The following is a 27,974-nucleotide window of genomic DNA, read 5'->3' on the forward strand; positions in this document are numbered from 1 at the left end:
AGATGACAGCAGATTCCATACAGATTTGGTAACCTGAGGGAACATCCTTTTATTTCTGTGGTCTTAACATGAATGTGGAATCATGGCTTTCCCTTGAACTCTGCCATTTGGTCTGATGGAATAGAATTTTACCCAGCTTGGTTCATTTCTACTAGACTTGTTTGGGGTCTAGTTGAGTCTTGCTGTGAGGAGTCAGGCCCTGTAAGTGCAAGAGAGGCTCCCCACAAGGAGAACTTTCGAGAGCGAGCTCTGCTAATGGAAAGGCTTGCTGCCTCCCAGCCCCATCGAATGGCCTTCTTTGGGGGCACTTTCCTTCTGGCCTCTGAATCCTGTGACTTTGGTGCTCTCTCTCCCTTCAGCAATCCCTACACCTGACACAGCTTTTGGCTTCTTCCACTGGTAACTCTGCCTGTCACTGATCGTTTTGGGGCAAACTACCTCCTCACCCACTTACTTGCTTGGATCCCATTTGCCTTGCCCTTCCCATTAGGGAAGGCCTGCCATTCCCATGCAGCACTTGTCAGTTCCCCTCAAGGAAGTCACGTTGTCAGCTGTCCCTGAGAGACAGGGACAGGGATCCCTATTTCCCTTTGCCCAAACCTGAGAATCCATGGAAATGACAGAGCTGGAAGGTGCGTAAGTAGCACAGAATAAAACAGATGGTGCAAGTGGACATTGGGCCACTGGCAGACTTAGGAGACTGTAACCCAGGGCACATTAGAGATGCCATTTCCCTCACTTCCTGGAGCAGGCATGGAGATGGAAGGGATCCTTTTTCTCTTTTGAATGTGAGCAAAGGGCCCTGGATAAATCTGATTATTGTATTTGAGTTGAATTTGCAACAGACTCAGTCTGGCACATATTTAATAGATACGTGATTGTTACTGGGTTTCGTGGCACTTAGGCACACCCGATAAGCAGTTTGCTGCTATGTTACTTCTTTCATATGGCTAGACCCTCTTTGTTTTTCTCATCTCATTTTACTTCTCTAGCATCTATAATTGGCATTGATGGTATCCACCATGGTGCTACATTAATTTCACAAGAGCACATCACACTTTATAGCCATTATTATCCTGCAGAGGAAATTAGACACAGAGTCCATACACATAATTAACAAGTGGAAGGGGCCAGTACCGTGTTCTGATCCCGGTGTTCTGACTTCAGCCCACGCTCTTTCAACATTATTGTGTGCTGTTGCATAATCACTCTCTCCCAGTGTACCTGAAGGTCTTAGGATCTCATCTGCCAGCAGTAGGAGGAGTGATCCAGGCAAAGTAAGGACATTCTTGCCCTTAATTGAAACAGAGCTTTGGATTCCAGGAGCTGGTAATGAGGGTAGGAGGGTGGGAAGGGTGAAGTAAGGTTTAAAGGACGTGGGATTGATAACACAACCCCAGTGTTCTATATTCTCCCTACTCCCACTCCATCCCTGCACCTAAAAATTGTAGAACAGGTCTATTACCAGGGTCATTCTTATATACATCAAGAAGAAGATATTCTCTGGCCAGAGAATGGCTCCCCCCACTTACTTGCTTATTGATCAGTGAAACAGCATTTTATTCCAAAACTAGAGTAAAAAGGTTGAGAGATGGGTACATAAACCTCGGGGTATGTGATTGTAGGGGAATGCCTTAGGAGGGTGGCGGGCAGGTGGAGCAGTTAGTGGTGTGTGGTGGGGAGGGAGAATGAAGAGAAGGTGATTTTCCCCATTCTCCGATGTTGTAGCATGGTCCTTAACATTACAGAAAGATTAATCTCCTTGATAGTCTCTATTTTCAAGTGCCATGCCTAGTCCTTTGGGAATAGGAGTTTTCTCCACTTATTTCCTACCATGGAACTTCCATTAATTGGCTTGCCAAGGACAGGGGTCACACTATCTCTGATGGCAATCAGAATTACTTCATAGCCAATGGAATAAGCTGCTTACTTTCGATGATGGACCAGCAGTGGGAATTTGTACTCTACTTTGTAGTGGTCACGTGAATGCTTTATTTTTCTTGGTCACTGAACCTGTGTACAACTGCAGAGAAGGTGACAAAGAAGTGTGAAAAGATACTAAAGCCAGTTGAGCAATCTGTTCTTTGCAAGCTTGGGAGTCCCAAATAAAAAGCTAGTACTTCAGAATAGGTCAAATGGATAGCTGGCCAGTCATAGTTGCTATGGTACCCAACAAACATATGTGGCGTCCAGAGGCCCTGACCCTGAAGAGGATGATGGCTTTTGTTATGATATTTGTGAACTCCGCTTCGTCTGTTTCTCTACTATTTGTTTTCAAAGTTGTTAATAGTAACGAATTACTCATTACCTGCAGTTCATCTTTGCTCGGGTTTGGTGCTAACCCAGGCCCCCACCTCCCTCGCTGCTGTGGTCAGTGTCTGGTGTGTGGTTCTGACCTCTCTCGTAGCCTGCAGAGGTTTATGGAAACCACGGACAAGCATAAGGAGACCAGAGTTCTGCTGTGTGACTTTAAACCCTGGGGCCCCTCAGTTCTATTTATAAAGGAAATAAAAATACCTGCCCTACTGACCTTATAGGAGTCTTTGAAAATATATAAAGCTTTAGATGTAAAGATAATTTGAAAATATTTAGCAGATTATATTCACTTAAAAGGAGAGTGATATTTTAACATTTCAGTCTTCACATAGAATGCTAATTACAGATGACTAATGTTTGCTCTTAAGTGTCAATCCTAACTGAGTGATAGGGGCTGCCTCTGTGTTGAGGATTTCAAGGCTGCAGCTAAGCTCAGCTGGCAATAGCAGCAATCATTTAGTGACGTCCGCTATACCTTCAGGAGGGAGATATGGCATTACAAGTGCTATGTATTTGCTACGTTGGTTTAGGACATTCCTCCAATGCTCCTTGGGCTGGATCTGGAAATTGAGCATTCATTACTGCTCTGTAGCTTGTTTGGTGCTGGTCTGCCAGACTGATTTATAGGAGAGAAATACTAGTATTTCAGGTTGAAATCTGTAATGATTTTGGTTTTCCCAAACAACATTTTGATTTCTTGCCGGTAAAAGTAAAATGTGTTTGTCACTGGAAAATTGACAAATAACAGAGTAGCAGACAGAGACAATAAGAACAGCTCATAATCTCATCATTCCTGGGCAACTTAATATTTTGGTTACAGATTTCTCGTCTTTGATCTGATTTATTAATATTTTTAAATAACCATGGGGTGCTGTATGGAAAATGGATTGTAGGCAGGCAGTGTGGATGCGGAGAGACCAGTTGGGAGCCTCTTACAAAAGTCTAGGGAATAGATGCTGGTGTCCTGGGCTGAGAGCCGAGCATGGAGATAGTGAAAGGTTATTGGACTGAGCACATATGTTTTGAACACAGAGGCAAGGGGACTTGCTGATGGATTGGATGAAAGGAAGGAAGGCATGAAAAGGATGATGCTCAGATTTCTAGTCCCATTTCTGGTGCAATGATGATCCAGGTACAGAGGTGGGGAACAATGGGAGAGAAGTGTGTGTGGGAGAGGCGTGGTGGTGGAAACCAGGAGTTTATTTTTGGATATAAGAAGCCTGATTGAAAATTTCATACCCCAGTGGAGATTTCGAGTAGGCAATTGGATATGTGGTGAGAGTTCTGGGGAAGAAGATGGGACTGCAGACTTTAACTTGAGGATCATCAGCCTAGAGAGGATGGACAGGAGGTGACTGGTCTAGGGAAGTTAAATGCAGATGGAGAGGAAGACTGAGCACAGAGACCCGAGGGCGTCCAAAATGTCTCTCTTGGAAGCAGGGGAGGATGCAGCACAGGAGATCAGCCAGTGACCAGCAGGCAGTCTCGGAGAGGGCGCAGTGGGTGGTACCCAGGATAGAAGGCAGTTCAAGAGAAAGAAAGTGCTCCCTCTCTGCACATACAACACTTACATCCATATGTTACACGTATGTTACACATGCATATTTTTCACAGACTGTATCTTTTACATAAATATAGGTTTTTTTCATTTATCATGAGCATTTCCTCATTCCTTTAAAAAATGCTCTGAAGTATTATTTAAAGTATTCTATCCCTATGGTTGTAACTTTACAAAGAAAAAAATCCTGTGTGTACATCTTGCGTTCCTTTAGATTCAACTCCCTGAAGTGGAATTACTGGTGGATATAAACATCTGTAAGGCTTTTGATCCATGCTGTCAAATTACCTTTCAGAAAGTTTGTACCAAGGCTTTACATTCCAGCTGCAAATAACCGAAACCAAGTAATTGGCAACAACTGTTACCATCAGTAAAAAAAGAAAAAATATACAATGCTATCTAGTTGTTTTTCCCATATGTGTGACTTGATTAATGGAGGTTGAGCATACTTCAAGGTAAGGCTTCGTGTGTGCAGTCTGAGTGGTGAGCAAGTTGATCCTGTACCCAAACATTTTAAGTATGAAGAAAATGAATGTAAACCTCACCCAAGTCAGCCATTCAGGGCAGGAGGGCTGGGGAGGAGGAGGAAAGCTGGTTCCGGGCCAGTTTCTCTGGTGAGGGGTGGAGTAGATCTTGGTCAGCAGCACAGAGATTGTGTGGTTCCCACCGCTCACTTGCAGGGCCTCCTCCCCTCCCGGCCCTACTTCCTGTGGCCCAGTCTGGGAAAGGGCGTGGTCACCAACAGGCAGAAGTAACTCTCAGAAGCCCAGCAGTGAGAGCCCAGTTGTAGGTGGTGGAGTCCCTGTTGCCCCATGAACAACTGCCCAAATTGCCCAACTAAACAACAAAACAGAGGGATGCAAGGCAGACTGCCCCATGTGCAGCGTCCCTTGCTGACTGGGTGGAGCCATTTCAGTTCTGACAGGCCTGGCCTCTGTGTAGAGACCTCAAGTATCCTCCGCCCAGCCTTTCTGGGCATCTGTCCAGCTGAAGTGGAAAGACCCTCTGTGTTGTGAAACTGCAGCAGGGCTCGGCATCCTTCTGTTGGTCTGTTGCGTTGCAAAGGACAATTGCACCACACTGTTATGCTCTCCGTGTGGAAACTACAGATACTGAGGTGATAGGAATCTGAAGAATGTGTGGGACACAAAGATAGGTCGAAAATGGGAATGGTGGCAATCCTGTGTGTGCTATCTCACATTTCATAACCATGCCAATAAAAACAGGAAATATTTTTTAAAAATGCAACCCTAAAGATAAAAAGAAAGCGTCACTGTCCTTTGCTTTCTGGATGGCACTGACACATGTAAAATGTCTTCTATAGTAGCCAAGAAAGAATTCCTGAGACAGAACTACCATGGAAGTTAGCACACACTCCAAGTCCAAAGGAAACATTCTTTGAGAAGTTAAAAATGAAAATAGAAAGTTTTAAATGGAAATAAGACTGATACTCAAGTTTTTTCAGATGTTTTCCTTTTGAAATTATAAAATAACACATCCCATTATAAATCAGCTCATGGAGAAATGTATAACGTAAAGCTTGTCTTCCCTTGCTCCCTCAGATGTCATTTCTAGTCTCCAATAGTTTGGTGTGTATTTCTCAGAGGTTTGTTCATGCAATTGCAAACATTTGTATAAGAGTATATTATATGGCTGATGTAGATAGAATATGTTTATCAAACTGCCAACATACAGTGCTCCATATTATATACCCAAATATATAATTTTGAAAATGAGATTATACTATACAAATTCTGCAATTTGTTTAAAATTTTATACCCACTTTCTCTCTGCCTCTTCACAGGTGGTTTACTTTGATCCATGCTTTATAAAAACAAAACCTTTGTGTGCCAAAGACTACCAGATTCACTCATTCAACTACTTGTTGCCTGCCAACTATGTCTCAGGCACTATCAAACTGATAACTTATTCCAGTGAATTCTTAGAGTGTTTATTTTCTTTGGAGAGGTATTCTACACACTGGGAAGAACAAAGTTTTGGATTCACAAGAGCAGAGCTCTGAAATCACATTTACTGAAGTTTTAATGTAGGTGCTGCCTTTATCTATCTGGATGATTTTAGGCAACTTTCTTCATCACTAAGTCTGTAAGATGAAGTTGAAAGCAAGGCAGGATGATTAAGTGAAAAGCATATGTGAAGCATTGAGTACAATGTATAGGCATTTGATAAATGTTAGCTCCCTTTCCTGGAGAATCCCAGGGATGGGGGAGCCTGGTGGGCTTCTGTCTGTGGGGTTGCACAGAGTCGGACACAACTGAAGTGACTTAGCAGCAGCAGCAGCAGCAGCTCCCTTTCCCCCATCACCTCTTAATTTGTCACTTTTAACATTCCGCCTTTTACAATTCCACCTTTTGAATTGTTAAATATTCTATCTCTTGAATTAGACAATAAACTCTTATAGGTTAGAAGCCACATCTTATATTGCTTGACAAACCCAAAAGCATCCATCACAGTGCCCCGAACGTGGGAGATGATGAATAAATGTTTGCTGTTAGATTGATTGACGGTTTCTCGACAAGGTTAAAGCTGAAGGAAGTACTGCTCTCTGGAGTCAGGTACATAGCAATGAGCTTTAAAGAAGAAAATGAGCCTCAGTTCTTGGAGGAAGGTCATTGCCTAGCGCCTCGGTTAGACATGGTGCTGATGGAGGAGTAGGATGCTGAAACAGCTCTGCTGTATGGGTTGCAGATCCTGTTGGCCATTACAGAACAGTTATGCAGTCATATGAGGAATTCCTGATCACCCCACCATGACCAAATTCATTTAGCCAAGCATTTCAACAGGCTGTCACTGTGGCACATGGATTGACGGATTGCACAGCTGTTATTTTATGCTTACAAGGGAAATTAGGAGTAATTAATGGGCTGGGGATCAATAGCAGTACTATCTTGCAGGGAATGATTAATTTTCTTTCTGCATTAAGAGGGAAATGCAAAGATTTCACATAGTTAGAATAGATGGATCTGAGTCATAGATATGAGCTGCTGAATTTCTTGGCTTATATAAAAATTTTAACTTTTAGTTTCTACTTACTTTTTGAAAGGGTAATGAACACAAGCACATGGTGGTTGTTGTTCAGTTGACCAGTGTGTCTGACTTTTTGCTACCACATGGACTGCAGCACACCAGACCTCCCTGTCCCTCACCATCTCCCTAAGTTTGCCCAAGTTCATGTCCATTGCTTCGGTGATGCCATCCAGCCATCTCTTCCTCTGATGCCCTCTTCTCCTTCTGCTGTCAGTCTTTCCCAGCATCAGGGACTATTCCAATGAGTCAGCTGTTGGTATCAGATGACCAAAATACTGGAGTTTCAGCTTCACCATAAGTCCTTCCAGTGAGTACTCAGAGTTAATTTCCCTTAAGATTTACTGGTTTGATCTCCTTCCTGTCCAAGGGACTTGAAGATGTCTTCTCTAGCACCATAGTTCAAAGGCATCAATTCTTTGAAACTCCACCTTCTTTATGGTCCACATCTCAAAACTGTACATGACCACTGGGAAGACCAAAGCACGTGGTGTGTCAGTACAAAATGCTACAGAATGGTTGCTCCCTAGAAGCAACCAATATTGCTAGTGTCTTGGCTGTTCTTCCAGAAATGATGCCCTCTGTGTGTGTGTGTTTGTGTGTGTGTGTCTGTATGTGTGTGTGTATGTATGTATGCGTGTCTATGTGTCTTAGCTAGAAAGAGTTTCAAGAACCCAAGAAGTTCCTGGAGGTCTGCTATGTCTTTTTGGTTCATCCCTGTATCTCTGGTGGCTAACACAGAGGCCAGCTGGTATTGTCCAAAATTCATTGTTAATAATTATCTGTTCATTGACTGACTAGATCTATTTTAATCTGTGATTCATGAGATCTATTTTAATCAATGACTGACTAGATCTATTTTAGCAGTTTTTAAAGTGATTTGCATTAGCTTGGTACATCTTTATTGTGAATTAACAAAAGTCATACAATTTGACATGTCCGGAGAATAACGAGTGAGTGAAAATCACTCAGTCATGTCTGACTCTTTGCAACTCCATGGATGACTATACAGTCCATGGAATTCTCCAGCTCAGAATACTGGAGTGGGTAGCCTTTCCCTTATCCAGGAGATCTTCCCAACCCAGGGATCGAACCCAGGTCTCCTGCATTGTGGGCAGATTCTTTACCAGTTGAGCCACAAGGGAAGCCCTGGAGAATAGAGTATCTTAATTAATTTTAATGTATTAGTACAATAGTTTAAAACCACTGATGCAGAAACGGCCTGTTTGAATGTTCTCTAATGACTGGGGGAGCTCTTTGGAAAATATGTACTACTTGAGTTTATATAAGGATTGGCTAATTAGCAAAAAAGAACATTAAAAAATATGTCAGAGCACACATGCAAATTAGTGTGCTTATTGAAAGCTGCTACTCTGGGAGACTGTATACTTTAATTGTCTCTGGGTTCATAAACCACCTATTACTATGGTTGTGGCTACATTTATTATTGCTATTGCCACTACTACCAATATTACTGTTTATTTAGTAAATAGTATGTATTGGCACCATGGAAGTATTTTATGCACATTATCTTGTCTCATAGCAACATCATCAAGTAGGTATCATCACCATCTGCTTTTATAGATGAGGAAACTGAGACACAAAATGATTTCATAACTTGCTTATATTCACAAAGCTCATGCAATACTGGAATCGGGTGGGGGACTGGGGCCCAGCTTGATCTCAGAGCACATACATCTGATCAATACTTCAAAGTCACATCTCATTTTTGACTAGAAATGGAGCATTCTTATTGATTAACCTTCCTCTTTGCCAGATTTAGTTCCAAATGATGTTTGATTCTATCAACAAATGAAATCCATCTTCAAAAAGAATGATGCTTTGTTAGCAGTGTGGCTTTTCAAGAGATATTGTGTCAGTTGCTAAAGTCAATTCAAAGAGAGAAACTGACAAAATGGTTTGCATCATTAAAATGAGTGATCAGCTTCCTAAGTTTTCTATTTTGAAATGGGTAATACCCATTTATGTGTGTATACATGCTTTTTTTAAAAATCCATCCTTACATTTATTTTCATGTCTCATGTATTCACTTAAATAACAGAGAACTTGGGGAGTTTCCTGTTAGAGTTTTAAAATTAGAAAACACCAAATTGCTTGTATTTCTTCACATTTCATCACTGAGGCTTTATAATCCAGATAGTCCTAGGCAAATCTGTGAATTAGGCAAAACGTATCTTGCTACGTCCCTTTCTTTCAGCACTTCCTTTCAATTATTTCTCCATCTACTCTCTCCTCTCCTCTCCTCACTCAAAAATGTTCGGTGAGCATCAGCAATCACACGTAGAGCAAGTTCAAGGACCCACTCTGTCCTGTCTTTTCTGGGTGCTCCTTTCATGTGCTGCAAAGTTATCCTTCTTTTTAGCTATTGGACCAAAATTCTATTCTCACAGGATCACCAATAGTAATTTTAGAAGAAAAGACAGCAGAGAAAAACCAATCCACAGCAAAGGGTGAATGACTGATAGCTAAATATGGAGGTCCTGGCAGTAGCACTGACATTCAGAAAGAGAAATTTATTAGGCCAAAAGGAGTATATTCATTTTGGGCTAAATACCATTCTTGTCCTTCCTCAACTATAACAGATCCACATGGGGACCTTTCTTGTCCTACCTCAACTAAAGCTTATCTTACTTATTTGGTTGGACATTAGTCTAGTCTAAGACAACCCTAGATACCTGCTTCCACTTTTGGAGTCTTGTGAAGACACTCACTTTGGTTGGCAAAGGACACAGATGGAGAGGTGAGGGGATGCAAATCTTCCAAGGAGACCTTCAGATAAGCCCATGAGAAACACACTGACTTTATTATTCTGGACAAGACTGTTTGTTGTGGTGGTCATGACTGTTTGTTTTGGTTTTTAATAGGGAGAAACTGACAACCTTAAATCGTCTTTACTTTGTTGCCTCTAACAATGCTTTTGACTTACTGGATGGCTGTGGTTCCCTGACACACCAACTTTTCTAACAGTTTCAAAGTGAAATAGTATTTGGGGCATGCCACCTAGTGGCGATAGCTTTTGGTTTATTGCTCATTGGAAGAAAGGAAACCAAACCTTAGTCAATCAATCAGTCTCCTGGGCCTAAAGCCACATAGAGGCCATCTGGGTCATCCTTTAGCTTTTATGTAAGCAGGCAAGTACATCACCTTTTCTATGGACCTGAGACAGAAAAGACAGGCAGATCAAAGCTTCTGGGGCTCAGAAACCCACCGACGCCCAATTCCCTGGTAAAATTTAAACTTTGGCAGCCCGCCTGCCTGGGGACACAAACTTATATCCTCACAGGTTTTTTTGGCAGTACCAGCAGCAAATGTTAGGGAGACAACAAGACTCTTTCTGAGTTTTAACCTCAACTTACTTCCTGTCCTCTCTCTGACCTCTTTTCCTTCCTCCCTCCCCTTACCTGCCTTGGCTTGCTCCACATTCCCTTCTGTGGTTACTGCTTTTCTTCTATGGTCAGGCTTTATATCCCTAAGAATTACCATATAATACTTTTAAAAATTTGCCATAATTTCCTTTCTAAATTGCATGCTTACTTTTTCTCCCTTTATTACATATCTGTTATATTCTGTGTTCCTGCATAAGGCAGTTTTCATATTCATAATCACATTTAACTTTCATGGGGTCCCTTGACCACCTATGAAGCACTGTGATGTTATTTTGCAGAAGAGGAAATTGAGGTCTGAGAAGTTAAGCAGCTTGTCCAAGAATACACAAACTGTAAGGGAAGCACAGAGAAAGAAAACTTTGATCCTTGGATCTACAGCCTTGTGGCCACGTCCTGACGTCTTCATAGATCCCAAGCATGAACATAGCTTTTCTGAGCACTTTTCTTTGTCTTCAAGATATGAATAGAGAGAACCCTCCACAAGGAGGCTAGTGTAAGCCTGAGAGCCAAGGTGAAGAATTTGAAATAGAGTATGAGAAAGTGGAAGGAGAACTAGCTAGGGAGGGACTCTTGGATTTTCATAGCCCCAAGAATAATAATTGCTAACTGCTCTGTATATGAAAGTGAAAGTCACTCAGTTGTGTCCAACTCCTTGAAACCCCATAGATTGTAGCCCTCTAGGCTCCTCTGTCCATGGAATTCTCCAGGCAAGAATACTCAGGGATCTTCCCAACCCCTGGGTCGGACCCAGGTCTCCTAAATTTGCAGGTAGATTCTTTACCATCTGAGCCTGTATACATTCTCCATTTTATTCTCATAAAATTCTGGGAAGTATATACTGATATCATGTTATTTTAAGGCTAGGGCAGTAGTTGGTCCAAGGTCATCCTGCTGGTAGGTGGCTGGGGAAGAATTAGAATCCAGTTTGTCTGACTCTGAAGTCTTCTCAACTGCGGTACAAACTTCCTTTCCATGTCAACTAGAACTAAGAATTTGATAGTGATATGGTCACAGGTCTTACTCCTGGTTTTGAAGGTATATATGCAGGGAACCATGGGATAGACAAATGAAGAAGGAGAGAATGGGACAGAATAGAAGACTAAAGTGAAACAAAGCCTGGGTGGGTTGGAGGGCGGCGGCGAGGGAACCCTGAAAAAATTCCAGTTGCAATGAAAGTAACCTCTGGGGAAGATGGACTGATAATCTTCAATGCAAAAAGTTTTGAAGGAAAAGTTTATCCATTGAACAGGTTAAAATTTGGGGTTTTCTTGTTTTGTTATTAAAAGATAAATATATGAATTGCTGTTCAGTTCAGTTCAGTCTCTCAGTCACGTCAGATTCTTTGCGACCCCATGACCCACAACATGCCAGGCCTCCCTGTCCATCACCAACTCCCGGAGTCCACCCAATCCCATGTCCATTGAGTCGGTGATGCCATCTAACCATTTCATCCTCTGTCATCCCTTTCTCCTCCTGCCTTCACTCTCTCCCAGAATCAGGGTCTTTTCAAATGAGTCAGTTGTTTGCATCAGGTGGCCAAACTATTGGAGTTTCAGCTTCAATATTAGTCTTACCAATGAACACCCAGGACTGATCTCCTTTAGGATGGACTGGTTGGATCTCCTTGTAGTCCAAGGGACTCTCAAGAGCCTTCTCCAATACCACAGTTCAAAAGCATCAATTCTTTGGCGCTCAGTTTTCTTCACAGTCCAACTCTCACATCCATACATGACCACTGGAAAAACCATAGCCTTGACTAGATGGACCTTTGTTGACAAAGTAATGTCTCTGCTTTTTAATATGCTGTCTAGGTTGGTGATAACTTTCCTTCCAAGGAGTAAGCGTCTTTTAATTTCATGGCTGCAATCAGCATCTGCTGTGATTTTGGAGCCCAGAAAAATAAAATCAGCCACTGTTTCCATTGTTTCCTCATCTATTTGCCATGAAGTGATGGGACCGGATGCCATGATCTTAGTTTTCTGAATGTTGAGGTTTAAGGCAACCTTTTCACTCATTTTTCACTAATTTCTGAAATCGCTTTTCCTCCATACAATGCTAGTACATTTTCCAAACATGATTAACTCAAAATACTCGTATTAGTTCAGTTCAGTTCAGTTCAGTTCAGTCGCTCAGTCGTGTCCGACTCTCCGCGACCCCATGAATCACAGCACGCCAGGCCTCCCTGTCCATCACCAACTCCCGGAGTTCACTCAAACTCATGTCCACAGAGTCAGTGATGCCATCCAGCCATCTCATTCTCCGTCGTCCCCTTCTCCTCCCGCCCCCAACCTTTCCCAGCATCAGAGTCTTTTCCAGTGAGTCAACTCGTCGCATGAGGTGGCCAAAGTATTGCAGTTTCAGCTTTAGCATCAGTCCTTCCAATGAACACCCAGGATCGATCTCCCTTAGAATGGACTGGTTGGATCTCCTTGCGGTACAAGGGACTCTCAAGAGTCTTCTCCAACACCACAGTTCAAAAGCATCAATTCTTCGGCGATCAGCTTTCTTCACAGTCCAACTCTCACATCCATACATAACCACGGGAAATACCATAGCCTTGACTAGACGGACCTATTACTTATCATAAAACCAATGGAATAGTCTTTCACACTGATTATTTCACATGTTTATGCTGTAGAGTAAAAGATGAGTAGAAATATTAATTTTCAGGGACTGTGTCCATTTAGACTGCTCCTGTCTTGGTTTCTTAATCACTGAAATAAAATAGATAATATTCTCTACTTCACAGGCATTGTTAAAATTAATGAATAAATGCTAAGAACTTGGGGAGGAATTAAAGGAGTATGTCAGTATATGCTATTATTATATCCTCATTCCTATTCTGAAGTCATAATGTTCTGACGGTGACACTGATAGTCATCACCATGGAAACCAATGATATATGCTATCTTTTGCTCCAGGGCCTCTTTCCATTCTCCAGGCAGTTGCAGAGACTGCTGCAAAAATAAGATTAACTCCCTCTTCTTACTGTTTTTAAGTTCTTTCACTGGTTTACAAATGCCATCTCTACTAAACTTTTCCTTCTATGCTTCCCTATACCTCCACCACCACCTTTCTATTCTAGATTAGCCCCCACTCATTTTCATGAGGGTAATTCTGGGCAGCAGCTTTTCTATTCCTTTGTTCTCTTCTATTTTAGTCTTTCTTTCCTCCTTGTAGGTGGGAACAACCTTTAATGATTCACCAAGTTGTCCTTTATCCCTATTAATGTTTGCAAGGAGAAGCCAAGCCAACTTAAAGTTATGAACTTTATTAGTGTGGCAAGTTACTGAGATTTCAATGTCTGTGTGGTGTTTTGCTTCAGTTATTAAGAAACTACCATAAATAAATGGCTTAAACTGTAATTCTTGAAGATAAATGCAATCAAATTAATACTAGTTACTTCACCTATGGGGCTATCCACCTTGATGGATATTAGGTTGTCTTTATTAACATTTTGTAAGTGAGTTCAATTAGATTTTTGAAAATCTGATATTCTCTGTTTCTTGAGAGATTATTTGGCACATTAAAGTATTCTTCAGTTCAGTTCAGTTCAGTTGCTCAGTCGTGTCCAACTCGTTGCGACCCTGTGAATCACAGCATGCCAGGCCTCCCTGTCCATCACCAGCTCCTGGAGTTCACTCAAATTCATGTCCATTGAGTCTGTGATGCCATCCAGCCATCTCATTCTCTGTGGTCCCCTTCTCCTCCCGCCCCCAATCTTTCCCAGCATCAGAGTCTTTTCCAGTGAGTCAACTCTTCACATGAGGTGGCCAAAGTATTGGAGTTTCAGCTTTAGCATCAGTCCTTCCAATGAACACCTAGGATTAATCTCCTTTAGAATGGACTGGTTGGATCTCCTTGCAGTACAAGGGACTCTCAAGAGTCTTCTCCAACACCACAGTTCAAAAGCATCAATTCTTCGGCGATCAGCTTTCTTCACAGTCCAACTCTCACATCCATACATGACCACTGGAAAAACCATAGCCTTGTCTAGACGGACCTTTGTTGACAAAGTAATGTCTCTGCTTTTTAATATGCTGTCTAGGTTGGTGATAACTTTCCTTCCAAGGAGTAAGTGTCTTTTAATTTCATGGCTGCAATCACCATCTGCAGTGATTTTGGAGCCCAAAAAAATAAAGTCTGACACTGTTTCCACTGTTTCCCCATCTATTTCCCATGAAGTGATGGGACCAGATGCCATGATCTTTGTTTTCTGAATGTTGAGCTTCAAGCCAACCTTTTCACTCTCCTCTTTCACTTTCATCAAGAGGCTTTTGAGTTCCTCTTCACTCTCTGCCATAAAGGTGGTGTCATCTGCATATCTGAGGTTATTGATATTTCTCCCGGCAATCTTGATTCCAGCCTGTGCTTCTTCCAGCCTAGCGTTCCTCATGAGGTACTCTGCATAGAAGTTAAATAAGCAGGGTGACAAGATACAACCTTGACATACTCCTTTTCCTATTTGGAACCAGTCTGTTGTTCCATGTCCAGTTCTGACTGTTGCTTCCTGACCTGCATACAGGTTTCTCAAGAGGCAGGTCAGGTGGTCTGGTATTCCCATCTCTTTCAGAATTTTCCACAGTTCATTATTACAACATTTAATCTGGAGCAATGAAACATATGAATCCCCTAGTGAATATTTCAAATGTTTTTCCATGCTACCAAGTATTTTTCAGTTATCAAACTAATACAGTGAAACCTGACCCTACAGTAACAGAAAACGGTATCTTGCTTTGAAGGGAACATCCTGAACCACTTCTATTGAAACTTGCTGCCAGTAGTCATTTTTTCAGTGTTAAATTGTGCCCCCCGCCCTTTTCCCTTCCCTTCTTTTGAGTCACTTAAGATGAAAAACAGGAAAAGAAGGTACGCTGATTTAATAGTTTTCCCATCCTTCAGATAATCCTCTTTAAACCATTCTCTTTCACTTTAGTTTCTCCTTCCCAGCAGGATACTAACATCTAAGCGGCAGACGTCTTGCCATGGAGTAGCTGTGAGGATGTGAAAAGCACTACAAAACTGTAGGGGCCTCTGGCTAAGCCTCTTTGACAGGAAGGAAGGACTGGTCACTGGGCTGTGAAGTGTGTGCCCTGAGGACAAGTTTCCCTGTCTTCAAACTCTCTGTACCTGGTGTGGTTCTAATTCAAGCAGGCCCTGGTAAACAGCAGGCCTGTATGTTTCATGAAGTTCCAGGCAGCCCCCGGTTCAGGGGGCCAGCGGGGATTGTCAGGCAGGATTTGAGGTGCTATCCTTCCCTCAGCTTGCCAATCTGGGACTGGAAGTGAAAGCCTTGAGTTGATGTTTATGTCTGGCTTAACCCCCTGTGCCCATACATGCTTCCTCTCTCTCTCCCTCTCACTGCTGGCTCTCATCTCAAATGCTATGCTGACGGTAGAACAGGTCACTGCTTTGCTCTGCCATGTCCCAGGATTTTCAGGGGGCAGGTGACCAGAGGCCAGGCTGGCTGAAGCCTCATTCAATTCTTCTGGTTAGAGCGCACTAACGAACTAGAATGAGTTGAACCTAAAGTTAAATTAAACCAGAGTACAGAAAGACATTTGCTTGGTGGTCTCTATGGTAACCTGCCCTTTTAGAATAAGGAACAAGTGAGTGGAAGTGGTTCTCATGGCTCACAGTGGCCCCAAGTTCTTCAGCATTTTCTGCATTTCCCTTCCATCTCCCTTACTGGAATAAACCCTGTGACATTCTGTGTCAGGCACTGTATTAAGTGCTTTACATACATCTCAATGGCATACCTACAATAATTACTGTTATTATTACTTTTAATAAGCACTATTATTATGTGTTGTTATTATTTCATTTTTACAGGTGAAACTGAGGTTCACTAACCATTTTGTAGCTCAGAGCTTGATACATATTGAGGGCTCAAGAATGTTTCAGTTCAGTTCAGTAGCTCAGTCGTGTCCGACTCTCCGCGACCCCATGAATCACAGCACGCCAGGCCTCCCTGTCTATCACCAACTCCCAGAGTTCACTGAAACTCATGTCCACAGAGTCGGTGATGCCATCCAGCCATCTCATTCTCGGTAGTCCCCTTCTCCTCCCACCCCCAACCTTTCCCAGCATCAGAGTCTTTTCCAGTGAGTCGACTCGTTGCATGATACTTAACTGAAATTTGACCAGTTCTAAGGAGTTAGTACCATCATGGTGGAAATCCTTGACTGGGATGAAGGCAAGTGTTTTTTTAAGAGTGTCAAGATAGTGGGAATTCCCTGGCTTGGTGGTCCAGTGGTTAGGACTTGGCATTTTTTCACTGCAGGTGCCTAGTGGGGAACTAAGATCCCACATGCTGTGCACTGTGACAAAATTTAAAAGAATTATTTAAAAAAAGAGAGTATGGAGATATTGACTTGTCACTAGTCTCTAGGAGTTTTGGTGAGGGGGTACTTTTTCTTGATCCTTTTAGAGTCCTTGGCTAGGTCTGAGAATTAAACTGACAAAGACAGATGAACATACCAAAAAAAAAAAAGCATTACAAATTTATTGAATGTAAGTTTTATGTGACATGGGAGCCTGTGATAATGAAAAGAAGATCTGAAGAAACAGACCTATGTAGTTTTATGCTGGGTTTGATGAAGTGTGGTCAATGTAGAAATATGATAGGTTAGGGAGTATGAAGAAGCATGTATAGTAAACTGGAGCAGACTTAGCAAGGTATGTGTGTTGGGATTCTTTAAGGGTCCATTTGTCTTCAGAGATAATCATGCTTCTTTCCCCTGGGTATAGGGAAGGTACTTCTCACATAAGGGTTTTATGACTTATCCAGGGAGAAGGCTATGAAGGGAGAACGTCAGAGTGACCTTCTTGTTTCTGTTTTCTCAAACTCCCTTCAGCTGAAAATGTTCAATATACCAAGGTGCCATATTTTGGGTTAGCAAGTCCTGAACCCCATCAGGGTCAGTCAGCCTTCTTTTTGCTGCTACCTGATTATAGAGTGTCTGGAAAAATCCCTTCCAATTACTTTATAATGCTCAGATTTGTTAGATTCTATTTCAGCACATTCCAACGTGTTCATAGGTGCAGCTTGTAAAGATGTCTGTGTGGCCCAATACATTGGCTTCAATAAGGAACGATGGTTTTTTCACTGCGGGGCGTCCTCCCACCTTTAATATGCTAACATGCATTGAAATCTCCTAAAGGGGGACATAAATATTTCATCGATTCTAAGCAGCGCTTTCCTCCCACATTTTATCATCTCCAAAGCTAGGATGCTTCTCATGGACAGAGGCATCTTCCAGTGGCTGTTGGTCAAGCAGCAGTTGTCGATGGTGGTCACTGTGTGGGCACATGTGAACTTGTCACAGTTGTTGTTGTCGTATGTCAGTTGAGTTAGGAACATTTTTAGAACAACATATGTACGTTTAATTGCTCTTTAAAATGTCTTTATAAAGATCGCATCATGATTTGGCACTGGAATGAAATGTTACTGTATATGCCAGGAGGTTTGAAAACAGAGCAGTGGGGGGTGTATGTACGATGTTACAGCAACCAAAATTGATCATACAGGGTTAAGAGCAATGCCGTATTTTCTTGCAAAACAATAATCAAGTGCTTAATAGAACTTAAAGGAAAATACCAACTGGCAGAGGATATATTTTGTTACTGTGTTGTCCTTGCTGTTGAGTCACTAAGTTGTGTCTGACTCTTTTGAAATCCCCTGGACTGTAGCCCACCAGGCTCTTCCATCTATGGGATTTTCAGGAAGGAATACTGGAGTGGGTTGCCATTTTCTTCTCCAGGGGATCTTCCTGACCCAGGGATTGAACCTGTGTCTCCTGCATTGCAGGGAAATTCTTTACCATTTAGCTACCATTCTTTACCATTTAGCTAAGGTAGGGGTAAAAAGATTGCCTGCCATTTGCCAGAGAGCAATGCAACAAAATTCAGGAGAAGTGCCAAATCCTTGGAAGAGCAGAATGGCCTAGTTTAATTGGCACTGCCTTTTCTTTTTTAGTGGTACATAAGCAATCCTTTATAGGTTTGATGAAATATGTTAATGTGAAACATTTCCAATCTTATTCGACCACAGATTCTTGTTTCCTCAGGAACATCTCTTGGAACTTGTATTCTGTGAACTATAATTCTAATAATATCTACCACTTATGATTGGCCAGTCACTATTTAAATACTTCACCTACATTAACAAAATGAATCCTCACTACCATCTCATGAGGCAGGCACTATTATCCCTATGTTGCAAATAGAGGAAAGCAAGGCATGTTGAGACTGAGAAACTTGCCTTAACTTACACAGCCAGTGTAGCAGAGCCAGGATTCAAACACGGGCAGGGGCCCAGTGTGTGAGTATTTTACTACCACAGCATATAGTAGGGGAAACTGTCCTAGCCACAGACTGGAGGAGAAGAGTGCTGCCAATCTGACCCATGGTTAAAACATGAGTAGGTACCACAACTCCTACTGACTCTTAAAACATTCAGCAGGAATCTACAAGGGGGAGAAAAAAAAAGATCTCCTTGCTCTTTGTCGATACTGTGAATACATTATTTCCTTTTGTATATACCTAGAAAATCTGCACTCCCCCCAGCTTATTAAGATTAAGAAAGAAAGTCACTCTCGCTGGAAGATGGAAGCATTACAAATTTAACCTGAATAAAATACCAGGAACAAGACAAATAAATATCAGCCCCAATTCAGGTCATATATGAATGCTCTGAAAGGGTCCATTACCTTACAGGTTGCTGCTCCAATGAAGGCTAAGCTAGTGCTTCTTTTTCACAAAGTTGGATGGTGGGGCAGGATTTACAGAAATTAGACTACTTTGTGCCATTCTTCCATCTTTTGACTAGCTACAATTTGTGAGATAAATTTCAGTGAACCAGATGGACTTGCTGATAGGTGTAACAATCTCCTATTAGCTTAGCCCCTAGGGAAGAGGCAGGTGACAGAAGGATTTAGGCAGTGAAATGAAACTGAGAACAAAAGGTGGTGTCTTTGCTTGGAGCTGCGATGCTGTTCAGGTCCAATCAGCTTAAGTTTCCCAGGCAGGTGACTGTGAGGATGATTCTGCAAAATCCATCTCCTAAGAGGTTTTGAACTCTGCAATGGGTTTTCTCCACATGTGAGTTGCTTCCTGAGATTAGTTTGGCCTTGCTGAGATGGGTCTGGCCTTATAAAAGCAGCAAGTGAATACAGCAACTGCTACCTTATGGTAATTTAAGGAAATTATACTCTTCAGGAGATAACATGCTATTCAGTTGCTATTTATCTGTGCCAGCTGGGTAAGGAAGGAAGATGATTCATAGCCAATCCAGTGGGACCAGTGAAAGGCTTGATTACACCTTGGTTCCAGGCTGTCTTGTGGAGCAAATGTCTTGGCGTATGTGGATTCCAGAAAGACCGGAATGATTACACACAGTCCAAGATTTACTGTGGGATTGAGTTTTCTGACAGAGAACACACAGGTGTTAGGCTAGTTGTGAACAGATCTTTTCTGTTCATCAACCAAGGAGATGAAAGATGGATTCCACTTTAATATGTGAATTGCAGCTCCAAAAGAAATCATATGGAGATGGCTATCTTTATGGCAGCTGGCTAACTGGCAGCTACCTAAACAAAAACAGAGGAGACATTACAATATCCGAGTTAAGAGAAAGCTTAAATTGGAAAATGCTGGGGTTGCTACAAGTCGGACACGACTGAGCGACTTCACTTTCACTTTTCACTTTCACACATTGGAGAAGGAAATGGCAACCCACTCCAGTGTTGTTGCCTGGAGAATCCCAGGGACTGGGGAGCCTGGTGGCTGCCGTCTATGGGGTCACACAGAGTCGGACACGACTGAAGTGACTTAGCAGCAGTAGCAGTAAACAAAAACAAAGGAGACATTACAATATCCGAGTTAAGAGAAAGCTTAAAATGGAAAATGCTAGTGTATTACAATAACTCATCCTTGTGTACAAAAGCTGCTCCATGCATATATTATGATACAAACCAATTGGTAATAAAATTTTGACAGGGTTCATTATTCTAAGTTTATAAATCAAGCTTCCGGGCTTAAGCGTTAGGGATACCCTTTGTTTTGGAAAACTGCAAACTAGAAAGACTTGATAAGAAAGTACTAGAAAGTGTCCAGCTGTTAGCTATTATCATGTTTCCTTTGAATATACTATACAAAGCTTGTATAGTTGCAGGGAGAGTATCGGAGGAGATTAAAAACCATGGTTACATTAATGCACACCTGTCTAAGGGAAACTGCATTCACCTTTCTCTCACAATGTATGCTCCCTGTAGCTTCTCTGCATCATCCAGCAGGCTGCTTTTGGAATCTGTAGTGCCTCAAGTCACTTTCAGCACTGTTGGAGAATAGAAGCCATTAAAGCTGAACTGATGCTAGAGGCAAGACAGTGAATAATCCATTTGAACGCCAGTAAAGAATGCATGTGGCAGCTCAAACCTCCTCAAGCACAAATATTTTTCCAGGGGTAGAATGACATGTAGATAACTACTGTTTCAAAGTGATGTTAACTGTCTTCAATAAAATGAAATCTGAAATTTCCCACCTATATGGAAGTCATCTGAGCTTAGCAAAAACATATTCAAATACTAATCAGGTGGCATAAAATATTGATTATATTACAAGCTTTCTTAATTTTCATTTTATTTTTTTAACTTACTACTGTAAACAAAGATAACCATTTCAAGAACTTTTTAACCAGGTCTGCAAAACCTGTGTGACAACCAGGGCAGATCCTCTTAATGGCCAGTCTCTTACGGGGCAGAGTTTTCTGAGGTAACACGCCACAGCTTTTCCCTCCTCACAAAAAGCCAGGAGGTACAGATTCCTACTTAGGCCACAGAAAAAGACTGATCTGTTCAACTTTTCAACTCACTACCTTAGTTGTGTGCTGGAAACAAGCTGCAGTCTTTCCTTCACACAGGAGGTGATGAGGGTTGGGGGAAGGGGAGAGCCTAGCTTTAGGAAATGGTGCTTTCAGTAAGAGTAAGGGCTGTTCGGCCAGTCACAGAGGGACCACTCAGCCCTGTTGTGCTCTTCTGGAGTGAAGAACTGGAGTTCAGGTAGGTGTGGACGAGTTGTTATTCACGGGGAATACTTAACTGATTTTCAAACAGACAAAGTTAATACAGCACTTCATTATTTGGATATAGCCAAACTTCCTTGTGGCAAGATAAAGAAGAGAGTAAGTAAATTTCACAGCACACCATGGAACATGGATCTCCTTCTAGGGCAAGGCAGTTGCCAATTTACACAGATGCTTATTTCATAATGACTGATGGCTATGGTTGGGCGAGCTTTCAAAATAATCCTAATGACCTCACTTATAAAATGGGAGTGGGGAGGTGGAAGGTGGGATGAGATGTTTTTTAGGTCTCTTCTGTGATTCATTTAGAATCAGAGAAATAAAGAGAAGACAAATTGTATCTTTTTATTTAGGTGATCCCTTGTTTATGCCTTTCCCTTCACAACCCAGAAATGAAATTTTCCCATAACTGAAGTGAGGATGAATCTTAGAATTTCTTTTCTTGGGTACTCAATATATTTTCTAAAATATAATCTTCCTAGATTATATTCTGCATTCTTTCACATATCTCCATATGTGAAGATTACTCTGGGTCAGCAATCAATCATGAGCATGTTTTTAATCCCTTTGTGCCTCAGTTTCCTTGGCTATAAAATTGTAATAATAATATTTCTACTTTATTAACTTATTGTGAGGATTAAGAAAGTTAATAAATATAAAACCCCTTAGATGAGTACTTGGCATATAGTATAGTGTGCATTATTACTATTACTATTATTTTATATTATCAGTTGAGTTTTCTGAATCTTTACCATTTACTTATGACTTCCCTAGGTGTGCAGTAGGGGAACAGGAACACTGCAGTTTAGGAAACATTACAACCCTCCAGGATCTTATAATCTAATACAAAAAATGACATATTTAAAACTATATGGAATAACATGCTACAATATGTAATCAGAATCAAACGCTGGTTTCAGTAGCAGCAGTAAAGAATGAGATTAAATGGCTTTATGCTCTTGAGGGAGAAGGTTGAGTTTGAGCTGAGTGGAAGAACAGGCAGAATGAGTTGGATGAAGCAAAGTGAGGAGGGCATTCCAGGCGGGAATAACATGCAAGAAAGCAGAGAGACCAGAGAGAGTGTCAGCTGGTCTTAGGGCAGTGGGAGACAGAGCTGGCAAAGCAGGTGAGTGGAACAGAACGGAGCTTCATTATGGTAGTTCCAGAAAGTTCACTGTACTTAGAGAATTCTCTGTCTTATGGAGTGGAAACAGAGGAGAACAGCAAATTTCTGAGTGAAGAACAGAACAACAGACAAACACTTTGAGAAGATTTTCCATAGTTCAGAGGTTGGAGGCTAAGTCCGTGGAGACCACTGAGGAGGTGGTTGCTCTGGCTGTGGCAGTGTGAGGAGATGGGGGCCAGTCTGGGGTATGGCAGAAGGAAGAGAGGAAAGAAAAAGCCTGAAGTGGCATTTTGAGGAAAAACTAGGCAAGTTAGCGAGGCCTATCTGTTAACTGACTGGACTGAGGAAATGAAGTAGAGGTAAGTCAAAGGTTATTACAAATATTCAACTTTCTAGATCTGGGAATTAGAGATCCCATAGAAAACTGGAGGAAAATTGATTAAAAGAGGAGAGAAGCAAACGAGGAGCCTGGTGTTGTATAAATATAGTTGGCAATGACAATATGACCTCCAATAATGATAGCTGATACTTGTCATTTACTATGTACCAGACACTATATGTTTTACACTGTAAATTCATTTAATCCTCATGGAAACTGTTTGGGATAGGTACTTTTATTATTCCCCTTTTACGAAGGACAAGAGGTTGAATAGTTAATACAGTTTATGCAGTTAGACTTGGATTTAAACCCAAGCCATCTGATTCTAGTGCTTGCGCTAGACCACCACGGTGCTTAGTACTCTCAGGAAGTCCAAACTCTGACAGGAAGTGAAGCCTGAAAACAACAGTTGGGATTGTCAGCACAGAGGTGTTAATTGAAGTTATGAGAGTGGATTAGCTTTCTGAAGTAGAAAGCAGGCAGATAGGAGAGCAGATGGCCAAGAATGCATCCTGGGGGAGGCCCGCACTGAGAAGTCGAGCCCACAAACGTGCAGAGCGTGCAGAGCCTCCGTGAGGGTGAACAGACCAGAGAACAGGCTGCTGGCTTAGCCTTGAAAGGACTGGTTCAGGGATGGGTCTGGGAATAGAAATCAAGGCTAAGGAGAAAGAGTTTCCTCAGAGACTAAATGGAGAAAAGATAGTCTTCTCAGGGAAATGAAGAAGAAAGGGCAGGATGGCCAAGTGGAGGGATTTCTTTTCTTTTTTCCAAAATAAGAGAGACTAATAAGAGAGACATATTTCAAGAGGGTTTCCCTGGCAGCTCAGCTGGTAAAGAATCCACCTGCCATACAGGAGACCCCAGTTTGATTCCTGGATTGGGAAGATCCCCTGGAGAAAGTAGGCTACTCTCTCCAGTACTCTCGGGCTTCCCTGGTGGCTCAGCTGGTACAGAATCTGCCTGCAATGTGGGAGACCTGGGTTTAAGCCCTGGGTTGGGAAGGTCCCCTGGAGAAGGGAAAGGCTACCCACCCCAGTATTCTGGCCTGGAGAATTCCGTGGACTATATAGTCCATGGGGTTGCAAAGAATTGGACATGACTGAGCGACTTTTAGTTTCATACTTCAGGAAGCCAGAGGCAACAGGGAGAATGTAATGTGGAAAAGGAAGGGCATACATATAGGGAAGAAAAGATCCTACAGGAGTTTTAAAAGGAGAGAATCAGTGGCTTTTACTTAAGTGTGAGGAGAGGACTATTGGATTGTCAAGTCTCAGTATTGGAAATGGTCCTTAAAATATGGTCACTTGTCTAGTCCTTGAGATAGATACAGGGTATTGAGGAAGATAAACTTGATGCCACACCCCTCCCCAAATTTATTTATTTAGCAAAGAAATAAATGTGCTATCTCCACTTATATGTCTCTTAGGCATCTTAATATTAAAATTCAAATGACTGCCAGTTTCTCACCCTTGCTTCTGGTCCTTGCATGTGCACCTTGCATCTAAGAATTTCCTCCTCCATTCTTTTAGTTGTTTAGGCTACAACCTTTGGCCTCACTTTAGTGTTTCTGTTCCTCTCACATATGGCCTCCAATTCATCAGCGAGTCTCATCCAATATATATTTAAGATTTATCAATAATCAGATTATATCTGACTATCTCCACTGATACTATCCTACTCTAAGCTACCGATAATGTTTGCCTGGATTAGCGTGGTCTCCTGGCTTCCACCCTGCCTAGACCTTGTACAGTCTGTTTTCCTCACAGTAACAAGGTTAGTTCTTTAACAATGTCGATTGCATAATGATACTCTGATGTCTAGAACCCTACAATGGATTCTTGTCTATCTCAGAATAAATGCAAAGTCCTTGCCAAGCCTACAAGGTCACACCTATTATTTCCCCCCAGGCTTCCTCTACTCCAGCTACACGGGCATTCCCGAAAAAAACCAAGGATGTTCTCATCTTAGGGCCTTTGCATATGCTGCTCCTATGCCTTGATTCATTCATTCACCTGTTTGGGTTCCTATTATCCTCGTCAAGGTAACTGGGACTTATCATAAACCAATGGAAAAAGAATTTTGCCCTTGCTCTGCTTACATTTCCAACATGTCTGCACTTATCACTCCTTTGGCACAGCTTTGCGGACCACCTGATCTAAAACAGCAATCCTTTCCCACCACGCCATCATTCCATATTCCTGTGTCCTCATTTTACTTAATAACATCTACCCCCTTCTCACATATCATGTTATTATTTCATTGTTTATTACCTAGCTCCTCCCAGTAAGATGCAAGCCCCTTGGCAAGAACTTTGCTTGTTTTAGTCTTTGCTGTAGTTCTAGAATATGACTAAGCTCATAAGATATTTTCAAATATTTGCTAAATAATTAATACATATGCACTTTTAATTTATAAGCCCATATTTTCAATTCTGAAAATATTTCTAGCATTTTTTCCCTCTACATTTCTTCTTCTTCTTTTCTCATTTTCAACTCCTATATTATGTCAGATTTTGGACCTCTTTGATGACTGTAGATTTATGACTTTTATGTCTTTTCATGGATTTATTTTTCTTTTTGATCCAGCTTCCAGGAGGTGTCCTCAATTTTATTTTCTAGCTCTTTATATGGCATTTTACAATTCTGCTATAATGTCTTTAGTTTCTACAAGTTCCTTTACGTTCTCCCATTGTATTGGTATAATCATTTTACTTACAAGCTGGACTGAATAGGATAAAACATAAATCAGGTTTATTCTTTCCCATTTCTTCCTGTTAAATCCTCTTTCTGGACTGAATCTCATCTAGGTCCCAAACTTTTTTAGTCATTCAGATAAAAAAGAAATCCCTTGTTTGCTTTTAGTCACAAAACAGCCTCCAGTTAGTGGTTTTAAAGTTCTCACGAAGTACAAAACTCTGATTCACTTCCCTTTTCCCTTCCTCCTGCCTCTCTCCACCCAGACACGTGCCTGACTGGAGAGAGATGCATAACTGATTTCTCTCCTTCAGTGTTTTACCTTCCTTCTCTTCCTTATGTTCTAGGTGCTGTTTCTGACCTTTTCAGGGCCAGGCTCAAAAGGAGAGAGGATTAAATAAGAAAAAAGACCTTTTGTAGCTTGTGCAGTTTGTAACCTGATGATTTCCTCTGATGGGGCAGGTGCCCAATTGCTGGCTCTGTCCCTCAAGGGACTGGAGGTGTGCCCACCTCTGACCACAGCTCTCTTGGTGCAGGTGGGGCTGTACAGCAGTAGCCACTGCGATACCACCCTCAGCACCTGGACTTCTGGCCATCCACTGTTGGGTCACATTTCCCCTCCAATCTTAGGTAGGAGTGAACATGATGACTGTCAATTGGCTCCCTCTCATCTGTTCAATTTGGCTCACTAGGAAACTCAAACAGTCTTGCCCTACTGTGGGCAGAAATGTAGTCTGTTTCTAATGCAGCCGCCTCTCATCATTCTGCCATTAAACCAGAAAACTTAGCTGTAATCTTTCACTATTTTGTGTGTCCCAGGCAGGAATGAGATAATAGCCTTTCTGTGTCACAGAGTCCAAAGAGGTTCTCCACGTCAGGCTCTCCAAATGTTCCCTTGAAGCTCTTCTCACTCATCTTGAGGTAATGGAAAGCATTACCTCTCTCCAAAAGGAGGTTCAAGGTACATCGTTTAGAGCATAGTATGTGGAGAAAACTGGAGAATTGAGTAGCATAGCTATTATTTTTTTCTCCAATCAGAAGAAGAAAAGAAACTTTCTGACAATGTAGCTCTGGAAGCTGCCTAGCAGTTCACTTGATACTGCGGGCAGCAGAAATGTCCCATTAGCCGTAAGGAGACAAGCAGCCCTGACACATCATTTTAGTTCTGGGATCTGTATCTCTTACCCACAATGTTCTAGACTGCATAACATATGCCTCCGGTACTCATAGAGACAGGAAATAATATGAAAAGAAATATTATGACAGATAATCAGTATTTCTACTGATCTTTTGAGGGGCCATTAGAGAATAGTTATCAGAAGTATGATCATGGGCATCAAACAAACTTCCATTTGAGTTTTAGCTCTGCCACCTATTAGCCTGTGACCTCAAGCAAATTACTGAGTATCTCATAATTTTTTGCTGTTGTTGTTCAGTTGCTAAGTTGTGTTCGATTCTTTGTGACCCCAATTTTAACTGCCCCTAGATGTTAGCAGCAACGTGTCCTTTGTAGATAATAGAGCAGTCTGTGTGCTGCATTGCCTATTGGTAAGTTGGCACCACTGACATCATTTCTATCTAAGGCTGGGAACTACCTTTCCCAGAATCCCCCTTCCTAGTGGTTCCAGGTTAGAGTTTGTGAGAATTTGAGTTTGTGACTTGTGCAAGACTTGGAAGGTATATGAAGGGAGTCCATTGTTTTGGGGATAACAGTTGCCAAGGTTCATCAGGGCTTCACCAGACACAGGGGCTCACGGCTCTCTTCATGAGCTCTCACGCTGTGGTTTTGGCAGCATTCTCAGAGCTCTCCCATGAGCTAAAATTCTCCACCCACACTCCAGGGCTTCAGGCTGAAGTCACCAGTGACTCTCCATTCCTACAGCTGCCACCTTCTAGACCTTTACTTCCCTAGCTCCTCTCTATCTAGGTAAGCTGTCATTTCTGTATGAAGTTTCTTATTCCTATACCACTTATAGTGGCTCTGTTTTCCTAACAGAACCATTCTGATACAGTATATATAGTCCTAAGACATGCATCAAGAACTCAATAAATATTAGACAATAATAATAACACTATATTGGTGTTTTTCTTTCTGAGGGATGGGATGGGGAGGGAGGTGGGAGGGGGGCTCAAGATGGGGAATGCATGTTCACCCGGGACAGATTCATGTCAATGTATGGCAAAACCAATACAATAATGTAAAAAATAAAATAAAATCCAAAAAAAAAATAAATAATAACACTAATCATAAAAGGTATTGTTTACAATAAACTTGAGATGAACAGATTAATGATGTTAGAAATGAGTGAAGGAGGTCAAAAGGTACAATCTTCTAGTTATAAAATAAGTCATGGGAATGTGATATAC

The 27,974-nt window shown here is 41.7% G+C and overlaps 1 protein-coding gene across 14 annotated transcripts in view; it reads right to left on the reverse strand.

Annotated features, from left to right (window-relative positions):
* LOC148777610 (uncharacterized) overlaps nt 1–4,652 on the reverse strand; it is a 131,270-nt gene extending 126,618 nt beyond the window's left edge. For all 14 annotated transcript variants that reach the window (XR_016037597.1, XR_016037601.1, XR_016037603.1 and 11 more), the window contains exon 1: nt 4,420–4,652. The gene's annotated coding sequence lies outside the window, so the exon portion shown is untranslated. The remainder of the gene's footprint in view (nt 1–4,419) is intronic.
* Between the last annotated feature and the right edge of the window lie 23,322 nt (nt 4,653–27,974).

The sequence above is a fragment of the Moschus berezovskii genome, chromosome 6, assembly GCF_049115385.1.
Source record: "Moschus berezovskii isolate FMDL1 chromosome 6, NW_MosBer_1.0, whole genome shotgun sequence".
NCBI classification, from domain to species: Eukaryota; Metazoa; Chordata; class Mammalia; order Artiodactyla; family Moschidae; genus Moschus; species Moschus berezovskii.